The sequence below is a fragment of the Trematomus bernacchii genome, unplaced genomic scaffold, assembly GCF_902827165.1.
Source record: "Trematomus bernacchii unplaced genomic scaffold, fTreBer1.1, whole genome shotgun sequence".
NCBI classification, from domain to species: domain Eukaryota; kingdom Metazoa; phylum Chordata; class Actinopteri; order Perciformes; family Nototheniidae; genus Trematomus; species Trematomus bernacchii.
The window spans coordinates 7,549,178-7,563,798 of NW_022987698.1; the positions used below are offsets into that span (position 1 = coordinate 7,549,178).

Below are 14,621 nucleotides of genomic sequence, written 5' to 3' on the forward strand. Positions count from 1 at the left end.
TGAACAGGCTTTCAGTATTTGAGTACAAGAACTCAAACTGGTTTTGTTTAAAACCAAGGTAACCACCTGTTAAATTAGACACGCTGTTAAACTTTAAGTTAGAACATTTCTTTTACAACAGGATTCTTTCTACAATTTACTTGTTATAACATTTTATGTTAAGCTGACACAAGGACGATGATGTATATCCAGCCCTGAATCTACACTGTGAAAACAAAGTGCCTTATGGCTGGTAGTTATTGCTGGGATGAAAATACAGAGGAGACAGAATGACAACTTATCTTATCTAAGTTACAAAAAACGACTTGTATGAGGAAATTAGTTTACTCCTGGAATCTGAAGTGTCAAAAAGAACGGTTTTGTTGTAGATACGAGTAACATTTCCATTGCTAAAACGAGAAAGGCACCATTAAAGAGATAAAACCTTGAAAACATTGAAAATGGTTGCTCAATAAGCGACAGAAAGAGTCAGTCGGGCAGGGCAGGGCCAGGCAGTCAGTCAGCCAGTCAAGACGGTTGAGTTGTAAATGTGTTCCAGCAGGAAAAGCCAAGCTTCAGAGCAAGGCGAGCAGTCTGGAGTCGGCAACTTTCCCCTGCTCCAGCTAGCGCACCGCCCTCCCTGCAGCCCACCCAAGAAGCAGCCCATGGGCATACATTTGAGAGCCTGACTCGCTGCGGATTTAAAACAATCTGCATCTCTCTCTCTCTCCCTCCTCCACACTCACTATGAAATGTTTCTCTCGTTCGCCCTTTACTCTCTTTTGCCCTTCTTTCCTTTCCAACAAATTCCACTGTTAATGAAAATGGAAAGCTCTTTCTCAACTTGTGCCAATAATATTATTTTTCTGAAGTCTTAATTAAGTTTACAAATATGTATCAAATGCACTGGAACTGTATTTGTCCCGTGTTACTGTACAATCTTGATGAAGGGTTTCTCTCTACTGTAAAGGAGACGTCAGCAAAGCTTTGTTGAAACAAAGTTAATTACATCTCACAACCTTCCTTGTTTATTGTTTCCTGGAGGGAATTATTTTCTCAATAACAGCTTCAACACAAAGTTATACTGCTAGTTTCCATTTACGTTTTATGGCACCGCAACAAACAGAACATATCTGTTAACAACATTAGATGCTACAGGAGAAATCAGTCAGATCACTTCAGTTAAGGCTATCAGGAAACCAACAAAACAAGCGCACCACATCTCTTTTGTTAATTACGGCAAAGCCTAAATGAGTTTGGCTTGGTTTCAGATTTACCATTGTTTCTGCTAGCGAAACAATCAACAGATGTTACTTATGAATCAAAATGAAGGTGCCGAGGCTTGTCTGAGTCACCAGTGAGAGGTCGCCACTTTCCACAGAAAGTCTGATGAAAGCTGTCATGTCAGATATGTTGTAGTAAATATGAGACTGTTTGACTGACGGTGTAGTTACCTTTGACCCACAGCAGATTCATGTCAGTGTATCAGTGACAGGGGCCTACATTTGGCTTGCACTGGTAGTAAGTCATGTGCGTGTCACTGTGCTACATCCATGCATGTGGATGGACTTCCTGTTATGGCATCTGATCTGGTTAACGTGGCATCAGCAAGCCACTGTAGCTTCTCACAACTGTCACTTACTTACAGAGCAGGGAAACAAGAATAGAAAAATACGCAAGAGGCCGGGCAGTGGAGGAGGAGGAGGAGGAGGAGGAGAGAGAATGGGAATGAGGAGTTTATACAGAACGGGAAACATTTGGACGAGAAGCAACCAAAAGAGGTTAAGAAACCACAAAAAAATAATCTTTTTTTGTGGGTTTTAGAAGGCTGACAACACTATTCCTTTCTCATAATCATGCACTACGAAGCAATGTGGTTAAGGTCATCAATTGTTTACATTTTAGTTTTTTTTTAACTCTATAAACATGGAATACAATTGAGATATTGTTCATTTTACTTAAGAATAGATACAAGTAAGATACATTTAGGCTTTAGGTACATGAACTTCGTTTACAATTGTTGAATGACCTTAAATAGCTTTTTGCTAAAATGTAAATAAAGTTTACATGTTTGAAAAAAAACCTCTCTCACGCCTTTAAGTTTTGGAAATGTGGGATTGCTGTATTCATCCTTTCATCATTACAGTATCACTGCGCAGCTATCTTTATACCAACCACTATGTTCCAATACTGAAACTCAACTGAAATGTCCTTAACATAGAGTATGGAAAATTATCAAATATCCAAAGTTGGAATATATATATAGAATGTTTTAGTTTTGTTTACCTTTTTTTACCCGATATTTCCTCTAAATTCCATCTAAAAATAACGAAATCAAACTATATTTTGAATACAAAGTTCTGTATTTTTATCAATGATAAATTGAGTCCTATTTTATAACATGAACCAAAAGATTAAAACATTTAACTCCATTTCCAAATTAAGTTAAAAAAAGAATTGCTTTGCTATCAGTACTAAAACTCAGGTATTGTATTGGCCCTGTTATCTAATGGCGCGTTTCCACTACAGCGCGGAGCACGGTTTAAGAGGGCTGTGACGTCAGCGGCCCGTTTTTGGTTGCGTTTCCACTTGGCCTAGTACCGGCCGGCGGGTCCTAATTCACAGTTTTTCTGGCCTCATAAAATCGTGGGTCTAGGGCCAGAGACAACGAGGCTGAGTCGGGCTGAGTATGCTAAACTAGAGAGAGAATCGCTGGCAAGGGTCTACAACTACAACAAGATGGACATATTTGACCGTGATTTAATTGTAATACACGTTTCAAAATCATGCCGAAGTAACAACATACTGATACCGGTTAGTAAAAACCATGAATTAATGCTTTGACAAGTCTGCAGACAGACGGCAGGCGAAAAACCTTTTAAAATGCTTGTTTTCTAAATGGAGATTGGCTAAGCTAACGCAGTATATGCTCCGACCGTCCACACTCACAACAACGGCCTATACAGACATAAATAAAGCAGCGACTGTATTCGCCATGACACAGGCAGTCTGTGGTTTGTACTTGTTTAACTTTTGTCTAGTTTCTGAACATATATGAGGAGCTGTGAGCTCTGAGTGCTAACAGCTAACGGCTGTGTTGTTTTTCTGGGGTTCTCATTGAAGATGACGTCACGGCTCCGCCTACACTGCGTTACTATAGATACTACCCCAGTTCCTAAACTGTAATGGAAATGCGCCATAAAGTGAGCCAGTCCTAACGAGGCCTAGCCATACCGAGCGAGGCTGTGTAGTGGAAATGCGCCATAAAATGATTTAATGATAATCAGCCCTCTCACTGGTTCACACTGGTGCTGTGCCAGATAATAATAAATACATTAAATATAAAGAAGCCCTCATGTACAGCTGCATCTATCTAACATCTACACTTAAGATATGCTGCATACCAGTGCTTGAGTAATCATAAATATCTACATAACTTCATGTTTATATACTTGCTGCATGTTTGTCAGGCGAGTGTGTGGAATTATGACTTCCCCCAGAACATGTATCAAGCAAAGATCTACTGATGTTATCTCATTTCATATTACAGAGTTGTTGTCCTGGAGGCTCATCACAAACACGCGGTACACGGATATGCCTCTGCTCTCTTATCCTCACTTAATGTCTCCCTCTCTCTGGCTATCTGTCTCTCGCTTTCTGGAAGTTGGGAATACTTATTTCACCAGTAAAATGTAATAGCTTATCACATAAAACAGCGCTGGTAAAATGAGTGACTTGCATACAAACTGTTCAAGAGAGGTAACCAACTCTCTACTTAATGTGAAAATGAGGGATTGCATTTCTTTTGGAGAAGAAAGCGGGAGCAGTATTCTACCCAGATGTTTCTTTTTATTTTATGTTGAACTGAAATGACTTCAAAACTGACACAGAACTCTCAGGATGACCCTCCCTGGCAGCATGAGGGAAACGCTGGCTCATTGGTGGACGTCAGAGAGACGCAGGCAGCGAGGAGAGCTAATGTCAGACACTTGCGTTGTAATTACACCGATGATGGCAGCACCCGAATGCACCGTGGCTATGGCAACCTGTTGAAATAACAAACACCGCCCCCTCTTCACTTTCTGCCTGCCGACAGGACAGTGTCGTGAGTCATCAGCAGCGGAGAACACACACATTGAAACACAAAGTCACTCACACATACAGGTACAAAACCTTGACAGTATATAAATAATATGCATGCATGAAAACACAACAAATCCACTCACAGTTTAGACCTGCAGCTGTTTGGTTTACTTGTATCAAACATTTCTTTTTTTCCCTGCCTCCTCCACATGCTGTTAATGTTTCGCCTTTGTCATCCACAGCAGACCACCATCCCTCAAAGAAAACCCCGACCGCAGGCCCATTGTTACTAAGCAGCTAAAGTAACAGTGAGCAATGAGTAAGTATCTTTGTGGGTTGTTGGTGGTGCATGTGAGAGCCATTGACAATCTCACCTGGATCCTATTAGCACTAGTTTGATTTCTAATATCAACCACATGAGATGATAGTTAACAGTCAGCATGCTTAACTGTTTGAACACACATGCACACACACACATTTATCAAAAACCGCCACCCTCATTCAAAGACGGAGGAGGGACGACGGGGACCGGAATGACTCCGCCTTTTACTGTCAGCAGTAACCTTAAATCTATATAAAACACACACACACATGTTCCCTGAGGCAGATGCAAAAACACTGCATTTTCTGTAAGATTCCACCAACATCATTCTTATTGCTGCCTGCTGCGCCACATGTGACTTGACCTTTCATGTCTAGTATTAAGGCATTAGAGCAGGGAGTTAAACCAAAGTGTTCCCACATTAGGGACCAGGAAGACTGGTTAATCAGCCCAAGATTACTTTTTTCTAAGGATCAGAACTTGTTGGGTTCGTACTAGGGCTGTGCGATGACAAAAATCATAATCACGATTATTTGGGTCAATAATTGATATCACGATTATTAAATACGATTATTCATTGACTTTGAAAAAATCCATTTATTGAATTTTAAAACAAATACAAATAATAATTTGAACAGTATCTTTTTAACTGTTGATTACCCTGAACGTATAATTCAACTGAAAAACCAATACAAAAATAAATTATACATTTAAATAAATAATATCAAAATAATAAATACCAATAAACAAGATCAACAAATATTTTGGAGTGCACTTCCCCAAGCTACTAAACATATATAAATATGATAAATACAAATAAATGAGACCAAAATTAATTGGATCAAATATGTTGCAGTGCACTGTCACAACCTAGCAAAGCTAAATAATTGTTTTTTTCGATTATGTTGTTTTCGTAATTGTGGCAGGCCAAAATCGTAATTGCGATTAAAATACGATTAATTGCACAGCCCTAGTTCGTACTCTATTCTTTCATTGCCTGTTGTGCTTCCTTCCATCAATTGCTGTCCGGCATCCTATAGGAATTATGTTAATATTTTTGATTCTGCTGATCTGTGCAACAAGGAGGAAAGTACCGCAATCATTTCTACCACAAAATACCTTTGTACCATGCTAAATTGCCACAAACATTTTAAGAGAAAACGTATTTGCTGCTTGGATTGTAACTGAATTCGATCTGAGTGGGTCAGCGTCGGAGACAGAGTTTACATCTATTTTGTTAATAGAAAACCATTCAATCGTTTAATCACTTCCCAAAATATATATATTAATATAAAAGGTCATCTAAGCATTATGTTACTACACAAATGCATTTGCTCTTGCAAATAAGTAGTATATGAACATAATATTTTAGGAGACAGGGTTTATGTTGGGGTAGTGGATGGGAAGTTGATGTCCTGTAACATTACATTACGGTATGCTTTTTGTTTTCAGACCAGAACTACCATCTCTTTCTAACTGTAAATAAGTGTTTGGGTTGCTTGTCCTTTATTTACCGTAACAACAATCTTCTGCTAACCCCTTACACTACAGAAGTTATCCAGCATCAGAGAATTATGCATCAATCTTCCAACATTGACGGGATGTCCTTAATGTTAAAAATCCTTAGCCAATTAAGAAATCGAACACCTAACTGCTCCTAGTACTAGACTCCTGGTACTAGGATGGGTTAAATGAAGAGAACACATTTCACTGTGTGTGCTGTGTGCTCTGCATGTGTGACCATTAATGAGGGTTTCATCCCTCCCAATTCTATCTATCTAATTAAAAAACCTCAACAATTATTCCCCTCATTGATTAATCTGTTTATTAAGTTTTGGACAAATCCATTCCTTTTATTGTCTATATAAGACAAGAAACTAGTGGACATACTGTATATGGGATCCTTATTTCCTGTGCGTCCAGTCACTACTGTGGCTCTTATCTTCCTATAATTAAAATAATTACATCTAATACAGCTGACCTCTCATTTTCTATTGCTTTGACCTGATCGCCCCTGCAGATCAATTTGTCTGATACGCTTTCTAATGGATGGGAAAGCTCTAAGTGACCATGAACAATGGTTTTTTGAATATTTCCCATGTCTGCAACATTTCCCCCTTCTATTATGTGTGCCCTTTGGCTGATGCTAGTTAAGCTTTCTAAAGTGTTTGATGCCGTTGCCTACCGGTGTCAACATCATTAGATGTGGTATAGTTTAGGTAGAGAGATTCTCAGTGAAACCAGTAGTGTAATCTTACCTAATGCAACAATTGTCAAAAGGTGATCTTCAGCATACATGATATTTTCGGCTAAATTAATTGTGATACAGATCGCACCCATGGGATAAACTTTGGCTCAATAATAGTGAAAACAACAATCTACCTCAAAATCAATGCACTCTGCTCTCAACACCCATGAATGACAACATGAACAAAGCCTTGCAGCAGTGTGAAAACCACACAAACTCAATCCGATGAACCACAAATAACCTTCAAATACCAGACCCTGACACCGGCAACCTGAGGAAGCGGAGCATCTCTTTATGAGCCTTGAAACATGGGGAGGAAAGCTAGAAGATGTGGAGAGAAAAGAGTAGCAGGGGATAAAGGCGGAGAAAGAGTGTTTGATTGTGTGTCTCTGTCTTCTGTGTCCTTTGGAGCATCCCCAGGCCTGTCTGCTCTGTTCTCTCCGCGGCTGAGGCTCCGCACTGTGAGCCGACATGGTTTTAGCCAGGGCCGGCACAGACAGACAGCTGCTATTAAACCCTGATTGTTTCAGGTTCACAGGGTGTGAAAGGGTCTGATTGAGGGGCTGTGATCCCAGTGAGGGTGGTCTTTCTACCCCTCTCTCCCTCCCCCTCACCTCCCTCTCACTGGAAGGTGGGAGGGTGTTGGGGAGAAGGAGGATTGGTGGGGGGGGGGGGGGGGGGGGGGGGGGGGGGGATTGCAGGCATCACGTGACACATGTTTCTTGCTGAGCAGACCAAAATGGAATCTGGACAAAAACACACCACTTGTTGTTGCCTGCTTCTGGGTACAAGTGTGTCACACAACAAGCGGTCAATAAACAACAATTAAGTCACATTCTTAATGCAAGATAGAACTACAAAAAGTTAAGGTTTGAGCTATTTTATATTCCAGATTTGGACTCGCTTGTCTCTTAAGGAACAACTTTCCTTCCTCAAATTGCCTCTACCTTAAATGTTGCTTCAGCATACAGATTAAACATCCTCCACCTACCTTTGTTTACACTGACCTAAAAGGAAAAGGGATTCATCCCACTAACTTCAATTGTATTCAGCCTGATAGACACTTATCAGGGCTCTGATATGGTTGTGATAAAGCCCATCAGTCCTCTCCTGTGACTGGGTATAGGGGGACAGTTGCTTCCTGTATGGTCTATTTGTTTAAGAGCATTCCCATTAAGGAGCCTTTTGGCCTTAACACACTTGATAAAGACCAGGGAGGGTGAGGAAGCTCCCCTGCAGAGCTTTTCACACGTGGCCAAAGGACAAGTGCACTTTCCTCCCTCGAAAACTCTCCCCCGTCTCAACCTTGAGGAGGGCCCGAGTGCTTCTCCGTAAAAAACTGAATTTGTGCTTGTTTACTTGAAAATATGTTCGGATTGAAATCAAAAGTAATATCTGAGGGGCTTTTCCTTCTCACAAAAAGGACGTTTTTCACACACACTTAAGTTTCACAATATGTCAACCTCTGACTGTACTTTTTTTACCCTTGTGGTCATTTATTTAAACAATAAATAATATAACTATTTGGTAAATATGCCACAATTTCCCTATAAAAACATTCCAGATACATCATTGTCTTTCTAACATGTTTTGTTTTTTGAGATCTACTAAAAAAACCTTTGTGGCTTACGAATACACCCTCCATGAGTGTGTGTGCAAATACTGTTTAGTGAGGTTGTGAGTTTGTGTGCTGAGCACTTCTCACTGTCACTTTGGAATAAATAAGTGTTTGGCTCTTCTATTGAGTCCAGTGTTGACGCTCTTCAGTCCAGGGCCACTGCATGAAGACCAGCACCCTAATCTACCCACATTAGCAGCTATAGTCACCTCTTAGAGAGATAATTAGATTAGATTCAATAATATATCTCAGATTAGAGATGGATTAGGGAGGCTTCACAATGCATGTTTATTTTAACCAGAAGTGAGAACAAAATGCAGCAATATATTCATCCAGTGCATCATTTTTAAATGGGTTGATGGGGCTTTTGCAGAGATTTCTCCCTCCTGGAACCTCACACAGTGCTCAGTGAGGATGTTGTTGTGTGGGTGTCCTGACAGAAACCCACATTTGGAAAAGATATTGGCACCTCAAGTATTTCAGGTTACAAGAAACAGCTGTTCTCGGGTGGCCCTCAGACCCTCGGTTATGTGTGATTTTAAAACCGTACTTGTAGTCAGACCCCTAAAAAGAAACACTTCCCCCGGGAGACCAACGTATAAAGACAGGAAAGCGTACATTCTTTTATGTCTAAACTTGTTTCTGCAGGCTTATGCTTCACATCTGCACAATTAGATAGAAAAGACAGTAGGCTACCAACGCTACTTTGGGATAGGGAGAAATGAATCCACAAAAACTAGCGTATAATACATTTTGGTCGGATAGTAGAAATATTATGTAACTCAATTACTGCAAATTGCAGTGTACAGGAAGTGTTAAACAGCCTAATTAAATCAAACCAACGCTTCCAATGCGTCCCAAAATCCCCTGAATAGATAAAGCCAAAAGAGGACGTACTAAACTTTCACTAATAACACGTTTTCTTTCTTACTACAGAAAGTACGCAATGAATATAGCAGTGCCGAATGATTGAAATACAACTTTCCACCCACGAATAAACTCGTAATTAGATCATGATTGCGTGTGATATCAAGACAGAAAATGAATCATCAGCTGTGCTTACCTCAGGTTAATGCAGGAACATTCAGCATGAAACTTTCTGACTTGATTCCCAGAGTCCTTGGAGGAGCTCAGTGTCCAAGGACTGCTAGAGTCTGAGTTTCCAGTAAAGCCTCCCTTCGCTCGACTTTCTCTCGACTTTTTGGCAAGACGCGCTCGGATGGAGATGACTGAATTCTTCACAGAAACCGACACTTTATCCTGTCTCAGAAGTGCTTTCCCATAATTTGTTAATTCAGAGTCACTTTACGCAAACGGTGACAGAATTGAACCCCATGTTCGGGCTATGGAGTTCCTCAAAGCGCCCTGGAGTTGGTTGCACAGCCAATGCGGGAATGCGCACCCCCTTCTCCTCCTCCCTCCTCCCTCCCTTTCTCCAAAGTCTGTGGACCACCCCGAAACAGGAAGTTCACTTTTTGTTTTTCTTAAAAAAGAGCCATGCTGCCTCAGTTTTCCCCTTAAAGTTAACATGCACTACAGTTTACCAAGACTGATACATTTGCAATCCCTCGCCTTTTATTCTGTGCGAGTAATTACAAATACATTTACAGCGAGATGTTTAAGTTATATAAAGTCATTACAGCATGCATATGTTTATAAAATACTTGTATGGACATGTCTGTGTCTATATAAAGTGCGTTCCTATCTAATAATTGGGATCATCTATCTATAAATGTTTTTGTTTACTTTAATGGTAACTTCATAGCTTCTCGGACAGCGTGTGTGGCTGCTACGTGTGGGGATGCTGCAGATTGCTGCGCCTTGCCAGTAAAATCCACAACAAAACCAGGACTGGAGTTCAGTCTGCAGCTCAGGACCACAGGCAGAGGTTAGAGAAACACTAGTGAGAGTATGGATACCATAATAAGTTACAAGGAAAAGTCATGGATCCAAAATGTACGTTAAGGTACACAAGCAGTGGAGTTGAAATGTAATTCAAATATCAAAAGAATTGAGTCAGTTCAGAATAATGATTATTAGATCATAATCACTGACGCATAAATGTATAAAGGTGTAGCTAATGTTATTGTGAAACTTACCAAAGTAGTAATCACTTGGTGAAGTTGTATCATAACTAATACAAATGCATCATCATTTAATTGTTGATTATTTATATTTATGTTAAAAATGCAAAATATGTGAAGTTCTGAGGTAAATTTAGTTAAGTTTAAAGTTCAATATATCCCTCTAAAATGTAGAGGAGTAGCTGTATAAGTTAGCAGGACTTACTAAACTTACTTAAACACTACAAGCACCTAAAACATTGAAGTACAGTACTTGACTAGATGTACAGTTACTTACCATAGAACCCAAGCTTTTTTGTATCTTTTTTCTATAGATAACATACGATCATGCAATATATGTACAAGCAACACTGATTTTAGCAGAATATACAAAACATCCAGTGCAACGACGGAAACTGTTATCACATTTTTAGACCAAATCAACAAAGCACGTCTCTACTCAGGACAGTTCTTACACTGTCACAGCAGTTTTATTTGGTGAATTTATTTGGTAGCATCTGCATGGCATACCACACATAGATAGGACATTAGGTAGCTGACCTGCTTAAAACCCTTAGATGCACGAGTGACTGGACCCTACACTCTTCCATAAGTGGGTCTAAAAGGACCCGTATTAGAATAATGTGTTTTTATGCCATTTTTGTCATTTTGGTTAAGAAAAATCACTTTTGGTTCACATTAGAAATATTTTATATGTAATTTTTCACAATTTATAATTTTAGACATTTTTTTTACATTTTGAAAAAAAACGTTTTGAACATATTGTCCCAAATATCTCCGCTATTCTGAGACCCTCACAGTATTCCAGTCCCTTTTCAAAACTCATCTCTTCTCCTCTTGTCTACTCATAGCCCCCCCCCCATCAATACATGCCGGTTGATCAAGTTTGATAGTCCTATACCCCCCACCCTAACCTTCCCTTATATTGTAAAGCGATTTTGAGTCCTTGAAAAGCCCTATACAAATATAATGTATTATTATTATTATTATTATTATTATTATTATTATTATTATTATTATTATTATTATTATTATTATTATTATTATTATTATTATTATTATTATACTGACAGGTATCAGATCTTGCTGTGTAAAATAATCTTCCTGAGAGGTGTCACTTGTGATGTAGTCTGTGTGGTCTACAGTGAATGTATTCCTGACAGCCACAGGTGATAAGAATCTAAGGTTCCCATAGGATTCCATAGAAAATGCCTGCGGGTCATTTTTGACCCACTTAAGCTTGGGGTAGTAATACAAAAACTACAATTTCTTAAAATTTAAATTTAAAATGTGAATGGCATGATATCCAAAACATGTTTTTTGAGGAATATCTGGAATATGAAATGATAAAAAAATGTAATTACAAAGATACTTCAAGAAAACCACCTCACCGGGTCCAAAAAGACCCACTTATGCATCTAAGGGTTAAGGAGAATTGTTCAATACCCACATTGACCACAAGGTAGATCACAAAAGTAGGTAAACAAGGCACAATTAGTTTTGCACCAATTATATTGTTCGACATATAGTGTAAAACACATTATGTTGAAATTAATTGGATAAAACAGTATAAGAAAATGCTATTTAGAATATTTCTATTTTCACTTTTAAACTCTGGTAAATGTAGCACAAGCTGAGTTATCATGATGTGAATCATACATGAATCATACATCTGTAAATACAAAGCACTTTTACTAAAAGTAACACAGTAAGAATGAAGAGTGTGATCAGTGTGTGTCATTAAGAACATACGATCAGAGGTTACTTCAGATTTTCTCAATGCAATCCTTTTTTTGATTCCTTCACCACATAAGACTCATGAGGGCCACCATTATAAACGTATAAATGTAAATACATTTCCAATCAGTGAAAAATAAATAAATACCGTGATATACCGTGATACCGTTGTCATTTGGAAAAATACTGTGATATGAGTTTTTTGTCATAGGCTACTGCCCGCGATTTGTCAAGTCGGGAGTTTTTCATTGTCACTCATCAGCTTTAACAGAGCAGGGCTTCTTAACGGAGCGTCCACACAGCAGCGTTAAAAAAATCTTGGAGGTGGGCGTATCTGAAGCTTGGGGATTTTTTGCGAGCAACGCGACCAACAACCAATCACATGAATCTCCCGCCCCCGACATACGAAGCAAAAAAGCCCGAAGTAAACTGGATATAAACTCCCCAAACAGGCGAAAACCTACCACTGTCTCTGCCACCTCTCTCCATGCCTGGCTCCTCCGGTTTGTTTCCCGGTAGGTAAATAGGGACTGGTCATAAAGCACCGGGTGATTCCCTACCGCTATAATTAATTTCTCCTCCATATTTTGGAATATGAGGAAATGACCTGCGGTATGTCTCTCCCAGCATACACGCGGTTTGATTGGCTAGCGCTTGAACTGTCAGATTTGCATAAACAGGATTTGATTGGCTGACGCTTCCACCTCAGCTTCAAAAGTTGAACATTGCTCAACTTTGAATCCTGAAAATCCTGAAAATCTCCGCTCTGCTGCCCACAATGCAGTTCGGCAAAAAGTGAGGCAAAGTGACGTCACCTCATTCAAAGTGAATGGGCAGAAGCGTTCCAAGATTTTTTTAACGCTGCTGTGTGGACGCTCCGTAAGGCCGCTACACACCAACCCGATTTTGGGAGTCAGAGGCCGTCAGAGGCCAAAGAAAGTCGGGATAAAGAAATCACTCTGATTGGCTGTTCAGCTTAGCGAGTCAGTGCATGAGAAGCGAAGCGGAAGTGAGGGACCAAAACAAACGATTAAGAAGGCACACACAGACGGTTAATCTTTTTCATTTTCATCTCACCCGGACGCAAGAGTTTCTTTTTTATGTTTACATGACATTTTCGATCGACGAGAGAGAGTGAAAATGGAACCCAGACGCTATTTGTTGTTTGTTTATATCACGCAGCCTGTTCCTCTTCTCTCGGTGGTTGTTGCCTCTTTTGAATGACGAATACACACTACCGCTACCTGCTGGTAAGGACAGTTATTGCCACTCGTCAACTGAAGTCTTTGCGGTGAGTTCGTAGGCGGGCGGCGTGGCCGACGCAGGCGACGTAGCGGACGTAAAAGTCGGGACACCTTCGGTACGCGTTCTTTGGTCTCAGGTTGGTGTGTAGCGGCCCACACACGTCTACAACCTCACAACAAAGTGCAAACTGTTACCGTTTTGGTCTGACAGCAATTATATTGAGTTATTAAAGGGCCCATGTCATGGCCATTTCCACTGATTGAGGTTGAGGTCTAGTAGAATAGATTTATATTGTGCAATTTTCCAAACTCACATTGGTTTCTCATACAGCATCTCTGTAAACTACGTGTATTCACTGAATTTCACTCTCTGCCTTTAACGGCTCGTTGTAGCTCCAATAGCTCCAGCCCCCACCCTCCCTGTGAGCACAGTGTGCTCTGATTGGTCGGGACGTTGTGTATCGCGCTGAGCTCCGTGGAGGTGTTGTTTCCATGTTTAGCATATACAGCGAAACACAGCCAAACTCATCCTGAGCACACACAAACTCACAGCCGAAGTAAAAACAATAAGTGTGGCTTGATATTGAGTAAGAAAAAGGTTGATAAACGCTGTGAGAATGGGTCTGCAGAGAGAATTTCGCCGCGATCCCAACTGTCTGTTATCAGCCTGCAGCCAGGGAAGAGAAATCAGCAGAGCTGCCTGCACTGAGTGTGTGTGTGAGGAAGTCCGTGGATTGGTCAATTTGGACCAATCAGCGGGGGCTTAACGTAACGGCTCCGCGGACGTAACGTAACGGCTCCACGGATTGGTCCATTTGGTTCCGGGTACCGCATGACGTTAAGCCGTACCCGGAAGAAACATTGGACAATGACGTATCAGTGACGAATCTCCAACGAGGCGTTTTGGGGAGGTATTTTCTGTGTTAGAGTTTTACTCGCTACTTTGAGGGTTTTTGACTCTGCAGACCGTTTACATGCATAAAAACCTTCATAACACACAAGGGGACGGGTAATAACTGGAAAAGCATGACATGGGCCCTTTAAGGTTTTATCTGAGTTATATTTCAACCGTTCAGCAGACCTGCATTTTGATTAGCTAAGGCTTGGTTGAAAACTCTGTATAACAATTGGCTAAGGAACTTTTGTGTTATTAAACCTTTGTGAACTGAGTACATGTGCGCAAAAAACACATTACAAATTAAATTTGAAAAAGGGCACTTCTCTAATAGGAGGGCGAAAGGGCAGGTGCTCAAAGTGTATAGTGCAGTTAAAGCTTCTGTTTGGATTCAATCTGCTAACTTAATAA

At 40.2% G+C, this 14,621-nt stretch overlaps 1 protein-coding gene across 2 annotated transcripts in view; it reads right to left on the bottom strand.

The window, feature by feature from the left end:
• Window positions 1-9,636, bottom strand: part of gli1 (GLI family zinc finger 1) — a 50,829-nt gene extending 41,193 nt beyond the window's left edge. For both annotated transcript variants that reach the window (XM_034139399.1, XM_034139400.1), the window contains exon 1: window positions 9,314-9,636. The gene's annotated coding sequence lies outside the window, so the exon portion shown is untranslated. The remainder of the gene's footprint in view (window positions 1-9,313) is intronic.
• Window positions 9,637-14,621: the final 4,985 nt, after the last annotated feature.